Consider the following 8,853-nt stretch of genomic DNA (forward strand, 5'->3'; position numbering starts at 1 on the left):
TTGCCTTTGCCCAAGGATTTTGTATATATGAGATTGTCAACTTATTAGATGCAGCCAGGCCACCATAAATGATCTTTTGTTAATAATTTAGTTTTCTAAGCTCATAAATGTTCTTTATGTAATTCTCTTAACATACCATTTCATCTTGTATGGTATTATAATTTTATTTTCTTTAAAATGACAATCCTTGATCAAACTTAAATCCGTTTTCATATTTTTGTAAGTTTTGTTTTTTATTAATTCACCTTTCCTAATATTGTCAATAATCTCCATCAATTCTTTATCATCAGCCGTATTTCTTTTACCATCATTTTAAAATTTATCGGGTTATCCCATAATTAATTATTAACTATTTCAAAATCTACATTTTGTATTGTGTCTTCTATATTTGTCTGTGGTCAATCGTAATAAACAATCTGGTACAATGTTATGTTTTTCAGCTCTTATTTGAAATCGTGTGCTCCCATTGCCAAATTCCACTTTTTTAATCTCATGGACATTGGAGTATTGTCTTTTTAACCCTTGGTAAAAATATACACGAGTGGCTAATGGCCTGTAATTATTGTAAATTTTGTTCCAATGAGATATTTCTGAATTTTTTTTTATAGCATAAATAATTGATAAGGCTTCTCGTTCAATATTTGTGTATTTTATTTCTGATTTTAGCAATGTTATTGATGTGAAAGCAATTGTTTTTTTTCTTTCCATCTCCTTAAATATGAAATAGGACAGCACCTAAATCTTTTTTCGAAACGTCAGCTGCTATATCTATAGATAAATCTAGAACATATAAATTTAACGTTGGTGGTGAACTTGTTAGCTTTTCTGATCTTTCCCTTTGTTGACTATTATATATAAAGGATTTGTGATATCCGCAAAATTTTATAAGAATTTACGATAATAAGCAGCCATGCCCACGAATGTTGATAATTCCTCCTTTGTTTTAGGTGCCTTCATTTTATCTTCATTAAGATGTATACCATTTACAACAATTTCATTTCCCCAAATAAACGAATTTCATTTTTGAAAAGTATACTTTTGGCAAAACTAGTATTAAACCATATTTTGTAATTCTCTCGAAAACTTTTTAATGTTATTTAAGTGAGCTTCATATTATCTCCAGTGATAAGTAAATCATCGATATCACCAAATATTTTGTCTATAGTCTATTGAAAAACAGATAATGACATTTTTTATCCAAAAGGAAGTCTTGTGAATCTAGTACCCTCTGTACGTTGATATCGTAAGTATATTCCTAGATTCCTCATGTATACGAACTTGAAGAAAGACATTCTTAGAATCGTTCTTTATAAACTTCTTGCCTTTTATAATTTTAAAATTAAATCGTTAATACGTGATATTTGAATGTTTAAAACATTACAAAGCTGTATTTTATTTTCTTGAAGTCGGCGTAGAGTCATAGTGAACAATCAATCTTAAAAACAGGAGTGAGAGGATTATCCCCAGGAACATCTTGAAAAAGTTCAATAATTTTATCATCTATCCATCATTGTATTTTATTTGTAATTAAATCAATTCTTGAATATGGTATACGTCTTAGAGGTATATCTTTGGTGTAGCGCCTCGTTTAACATGTATTTTTAGCATAATTTCTTAAGATCGGGTATTTTGTTCAATTTAAAATTACATTACTTGATCAATCTTTATAGTGCATCATCATAATCTACATCTATTAAATTCATAAATTTAATCAATATATTCCAAAAAACATTTATCCAGCCCTTCTCAGAAGTGCAGTCTTGTTAATTTGAACCATATAGGCATTTAAAAGTTTGTCTTCATATTTCACTTTAATTTGAACTGTGCCTAATACTTTTATCGTTCTTCCATCATATCCTGTTAATTTTGAATCTGATTTAACGTTTTAATTCCAACCTTCTTCGCTCTATCAATAGGTTTTTAATCATGACCCTGTGTCTATTTGCATTAAAGTTAGTATATCATTTATGTATACTGTCACCTTGTAAACATCATGAGCTCTGTTATCATAGTCAGCATCCAAATTGTTTACATCTATATTAAAAAAAATTATTATCCTCTTTTATCTCTTCTATATTAACGGTGTTAATTTTGTTTAAATATCGAGATTGGTTATTATCACCATTGTTTTTATATCAATCATTATATGATTGATTTAATTAAAATCTATCATGATTTCCAAAATTTTGGTTATTGTTATATCTTAATATAAATCTTGAATCTTTATATTGTCTATTAAATCTGTAATTATAATCGTTATTAAATCTATGGTTATTGTGGTTATTATTATTAGAATTTGCTCTATTATTAATTCTCGAAAAAATTTTATACGATCTTGGCCCGTAGTCTGATCATTGTTGTAGTATCAATTGTAGTTCTGATATCTAGCATTGTAATTATTTCCTTGAAAGTAATTTCTCAGATAGTCATTGAGTCTTGATGTCCATCGTTGTCTGATATCGCTATTGAAATGCGTATTTTCCCTTCTCTTGTTTTCTTCGTATCAAATTATTTGTTTGTCTGCCTGCATCTTTTATCTCTCTGCCCTTCTATACGATGACGTTTCATCAGCTTTTATTTTTTCATTTAGAGATATACTTTCTACCTTAGCAATTATATTCTCTTTTATCCTACCTCCTAAATTCTTAAACTTATAAAATTTCATTTATCGTAATATTCTCTATAAGGGAAATTCTTTGATATTTTTATTTATAGATGATATCTAAGCTTTCTCAGTCATTTTTTAAAACATAAAGACGGCGTGTTTGCCCAGTCAATGTTTCATTTTTTCCTTGGTCACATTAAATTTAACTAAACTTGAGTTTTTTGGGATGTAATAATCTAAATTTTTCAATCAAAATCGTAGGATGGATGAAGCCCTCGGCGTGCATATTACTTTCAATATTATATACTCGTCATCCAGTACCCCTGTAAATGATCCCGTCTTATCGATATTTGTAATCTGAGTACCTTTAATTGTATCCTTGTACCTAATTGAAAAAACTTCTTCGTTACCCGAAAATATTGGAAATTCTATATATATATTATTGTTATCATTTACTAACGGTTTTATTTTTAACTATTTATTTTATTTATTAATTAATTATACAATTTATTATATAAAATACAATATGACGTTAATTATATTCTTTCTTATCTTTTGATTTCGATAATAAACCAATCTCCCTGTGTATTCCTACACCGTTTGCCTTAAATTTGTCGATAAGCCGCCATCATATCCTCGATGCTGTCATAATAAAAGTGCATCCTTAATTTTATTTTGTGAATGTCTCGTATAATACCGCCGCCGAAGTTTTCATCATGTGTTATTTTCTGTCGTACTTGTTGGATATTTGATTACAATTAAATACTTTTACATAAAGTTAAAAATATATTAAAAATTTAATATGAGTGTAAACTTTACTTAAACGGTATGGTAGGTCTGCCACCATATAATTCTGAGAGAAAATTAATTTTATTTTTGAAAATAACACTTCTAAAAAATTATAACAATTCAATATATAATAAACTTTATTTGAATACTAAATTAGAAATATAAAACTAAGGTTATCTTAATAAAATATAAGTTTTGAATAAAAACTAAAAATGTTTCAAAATATAATACTCTAAGTTTTGAAAATAAAGTAAAAATAAATAATAATTTGAATATTCATTCGAATAAATTAATAAGACTATATAAATTTTTATTAAATGAGGGGTATTTTCATTATCAGATTTATACTATAGATTATATTTTATTATATTAACAATTGCAATCAAATTCTGTGTTAAAAATGGAATACCAATATCGCCCATAGTTATAATAATTTTATATTATTTATAAGTATATTATTATTTTAGAGTTATACATTCTATTTTCATATTATAGAATTATTAGTTTTTGAAATTCTATATTTAATAAATATTAAATATGGCATATTATATTTCAAATATAAAGTATTTGTATACGTAATAATAATGTTTAAATATCAATCAAGCACTAACAGTTAAAGCTTAATTGATTTTTATTATCTATATTATTTTATAACCCTAAATTAAATTAATAAGATTAATTATTAACTGAAAAATAAATTCAATTTTATGTGATTTGTATTAGCCGAGTTCAAAATCACTAATCAACTATATTATTTACTATACCTCTTTCTAAGAAAGAAGATCAAAACCAATAGAAGAAACTACTTTGTTAAAACTTAAAATATACTTATTAAAAGATCTTTTACTCATTTTTTATATTAGATAATAAAGAAGAGATCGATTTTGAGATGAATGCTTTAAATTATGTGGAAGAAATACTGATAATATTTTAGACAAAAGAAAAGGAGGCAATGAAAGAGTTGAAGTTAAATAAGTGTTGTTAAAATAGCGCGCTACTTTTTTCAGTAGCGGTAGCTATAGCGCGCTACTTTTTTAAAAAAATAGCGATAGCGGTAGCTCGCTACTAATTTAGAAAGTAGCGCTACTTCGCTACATTCAATTTTACATAATAAATACATCTAAATATTATTAAAATATATTTTTTATAAAATCTAAAATTATAATCCTTTTATTTAATTTAATTTTGAAATTTAAATTTATATCTAAAAATATACATTATTGTTATATATTAGATATAAACAGTTGTTAAATAGCAATCTGTATTTAATTTATATTTCGCGTATTCATTAAATTATATATTTTTGAAATTCCGTTATTGGTATGTCCTTGCTTTTATCTTATTTTATATTTCATTTTATATTAAGCATTATAAATCTTGTTATGTGTGAGATTGTTGAAGATATTGTAATTTCTTTGGAAAATGAGCAAAATATAGATGATCCTTTCCCAAAATTCAAGAAATACTTTAACCTTGAAGAAAAAATTAATACTGGATATCGGTTTCGGTGCAAGATGTGCCGCAAAATTATCTCTTCAAATCATACGAGCAGCTTTAATTTGAAAAAACATTTAAAGGTAATATATTAAACAAATTTAATATCAATGTGTAGGCTAATCTTTAATTTTTAAAATAAATTAAAATCAAAAACCAATCATTTTTTTTATATATTCATAAATTTTATCTAAATTATTTAAAACATTTTAAAATAGTTATTTCAATCATTTTTATGTACTTATCTCCTACATAATTTTTATTCCAAGTATTTTATAATTTTAGACTGTGCACACTTCAAATTATAAAGAGATTGAAAAATATCTCAAAAGTTTTGGGGTAATGGAAGAAGATAAACCCACTTCCAAATCAAATTTAATACAAACAAAATTAACCAATTTGGATTCATCAACACCTGGTGTATCCCAAAAATTGGCTGACAAAGTCATTATGAACTTTATAATAAATACAGTTCAACCATTATCCTTTGTGGATAATAATTCTTTTATAAAGATGATAAACACTTTTTCTCCACGGACCAAGATATTTTGCCGGCAGACATTGATGGCAAGAATTTTGGAGAGCTTTAAGGAAATGAAAGAATATTTGATATTAAATCTATCAGATGTCTCCTACGTCTGTACAACGGCAGATTGATGGACTCACAATAGAAGGTAAAAATGTTTATTTTCTTATTTATAATATGTCATATTTTTAGAGCTTATTTAGGAGTAACTGCACATTAGATTGATCCTAAAAATCTTAAACAAAAATCTGTAGCGTTAGCTCTAAAGAGAATAATTGGCTGTCAGACTTATGACATTCTAGCCAATATTATTGCAGAAATCCATAGGTCTTACAAAATTCAAAACAAGGTTTGTAAGATGATAACGGATAATGATAAATAATATTATATTATATTTAACCATTTTAATTTTTTAGGTTATGCAATATGTTGCTGCCTCACTTAAAATCTTAGAAGGGCAAGATAATATGAGCATGGAATATTATGTGCCCACTAATTACCAAGCTCAAAAGAATCAATAATCTAAAATTTTGCCAACCACTGGTAGAGTCTGTGCTAAAAGGCATTGAGAAAAGGTCAAAACTTTATTTTTATTTACTATTATTCAATTATATAAAATGAATGATTTATTGCTTGATTAGTCATAATTTAAATTGGCTTAATTTAAAACACAATCTATAATATTAATATATAGTAATTATTAATTAATATAAAATTCAAAATTAATATATTATTAATTACCTTGTGTATAATAATTTAAAATTTTTATTTACCATAATTTATTGCTATTTTAATATTTTATTTATAAATGAATCTAAATCTCAGATAAATTTAAATTTTAAAAATTAAAATGGTATTCTTCTTTTTTTTATAATAAATACAGTCACTTTATATAAATTAGATTTCCAGATCTGTATGATGATGATAATGTAATAGCTGCTATCGTTCATCCTAGTTTCAAGTTAAATTGGCCATACATTAATTTGACTGAATCTAAATGGCAACTTGATAGGCTGATGGTAACGTAAAAAATGGCATGCCTAACCACGATACTATAGCAAGATCGAAACCGCAGCCTTCCAAAGACGATTTTTTTGAAATAAATAATAATAATAATATTGAACCTATAGATGCTTTTTTTAAATCTAAATACTAATTTAAATATTTTTGATGATTTTTTTCATATAAAAAGTTTGTTTATTAAATTTAATACTGCGTTCCCCTCAAGTGCTAGTGCTGAACGATTATTTAGTATGGCAAAGCTTATACTTTCTGATCGTCGCTCTAGACTTGGGGATGACAGTACCGAAATGTTATTATTATTAAAGTGCAATAATAAATAAATTATATATATATATGTAACAAATTATTGTCATGTTTTTATATCAATATTTTATTTGTGGAAATAAAGTTACGTAAAAAAAAATATTTAAAAAAAAAATCAAAGTAGCATAAAAAGTAGCTAATAGCGCGCTACTCATTCTAAAACGATACCGGTAGCGATAGCGCGCTACTTTTTTTATAAAATAGCGGTAGCGATAGCGCGCTACTAGTAGCGTTTAACAACACTGAGTTAAAGTATATTTAATTAAAACATCTTTTACTTATTTATTTTATATTTTTAGGTACTAAAAAAAAGATATTGATTTTGAAATATTTTAAATAATGGAAATGAAAACTATATTAATTTTAATAATATTTTACACAAATAAAGAAGAGGCAATGAAAGAGTGGGAGTTGAACAAAGTACGCTTAATTAGATCATCTTTTATTCATTTATTTTATATTTATTAGATAATGATGAATGCTTCATATGGAAATAGAAATAATATTGATGTTGATATTTTAAACAAAGGAAAATGATGCGATGAAAGAGTTGGAGATGAACAAAGTATATTTAAAATACAGTTTTTCAATTGCTTGCTTTAGTTAATAAATGAAGATAATTGTAGTTCTGAGAGATATAAAAATTGAGAGCAAAAATGTTAAGAGAAAGAAAATAGGTAAATTAATTTATATGTAAATTATTTTATTTGTAAAACAATAGAAGCTCTATGTGAGGCTCAATTTGAAGAGATCTCTTATGGTATTAAATTTTCTAATGTAATTAAAGATAAATATAAATAAGGCATAGATACTGATGAGGTTATTGTCGGTAGCATTGGATAATGAAGGAAAAAAAGAATTTTTTTTTTCACTTTTATAATTCTTTATATGCAAATTTTTTTTCTAATAGAAATCACAAATATAAGGCTCTTTGATATTATAATTTATAATATATATTCTGCAAGCACAAATATTTAATATTGTAATAGATAAATATCTTGTATTAAAAAATATAATTTTAGCTTACCAAATGTCTTGTATTGTTTTATTATTTATATGCTAGTATTATTATGTATGTATAATAAATGATAAAATTTAATATTAAGTTCAGATTGTGCAAATTTATAAAGTGTAATGTATTTTTTAAAACCCCAACTGCGGGGAAATGTGGGGCGAATTCCTGCAAAATAGGGGATATAGGGGAGGCTTCGCCTCCCATGAAATTTTTTTAGTTGAGTCCCCTGGGATTGTAAAGGCTAGTGATGCACCTGATTGGCGATTCAATCATTAAATGCATTTTGAAGTGTTCATGCATAGAAGTCAGCTGAAGCACCATTTTATGTTTTGCACGTAGATTAAATGACTATAATTTGCATTAATAGTTTTAAATGAAAACAATTGGTTGAAGTGAAAACCACAAATTGGCACCACAGCTGTCTTCTATGTATGGATGCTTTTAATTAATGAATCGCCAATCTAGTAGTATTTACAGGGTTAGACAAAAAGTTACAAATAGCGTTTTGTTACAGGTAGAGTTATGTTACATAATGTAAAATTCAGTAATGTATTGCTTAAAAGTTTGGCGAAGAAGGGGGGGGGGGCTATCATTTTATTTTATTTATTACCAAAAAATATGAATAAATTCTATTTTATATAAATATGAATTTAAAAAATTCCAAAAATTTTTCATTTCTTCATTTTTTTTCTATATTTTCCTCTGAAAAGATTTCATTCTTCCTAGATGATTCATTTTCGATATTTTGATACATGGATCTGGAATCCCTTTTGATATCGAAGGTCCATTAACATTTATAAGCATTTATTTGAAAAATTACTTATCTTAAACTCGCTCATTTATCTACCATGATCAAAATCATAAGTTCATTCAGCAATACTGCATGACAATGTATCCACATTAAGGAATTCTTTAAATTTATATTAGAAATTCTTCACAGTTATTTTGTCGAAGCTCAGCAATCGTTTCATCGTTTACTTTGAATCTTTGGTAGATTCTTTATTTGCTTCTGGTCAAATCATGCATCTAGATTCTTGGGCTAATATTTTTTCCGATTAAAGAATAATCGGAAAGAATTTTAAAAAAATAATAATTTGA

At 25.9% G+C, this 8,853-nt stretch overlaps 1 long non-coding RNA gene across 1 annotated transcript; it reads left to right on the top strand.

Annotated features, from left to right (window-relative positions):
* Positions 1-7,256: 7,256 nt before the first annotated feature.
* Positions 7,257-7,706, top strand: LOC135925459 (uncharacterized). Its single transcript, XR_010571639.1, has 3 exons — positions 7,257-7,305; positions 7,462-7,500; positions 7,543-7,706. It is a non-coding gene; the product is annotated as an uncharacterized LOC135925459 (long non-coding RNA).
* The last annotated feature ends 1,147 nt before the right edge of the window (positions 7,707-8,853 follow it).

The sequence above is a fragment of the Gordionus sp. m RMFG-2023 genome, chromosome 2 (genome assembly GCF_954871325.1).
Source record: "Gordionus sp. m RMFG-2023 chromosome 2, tfGorSpeb1-WG-v2, whole genome shotgun sequence".
NCBI classification, from domain to species: Eukaryota; Metazoa; Nematomorpha; class Gordioida; order Chordodea; family Parachordodidae; genus Gordionus; species Gordionus sp. m RMFG-2023.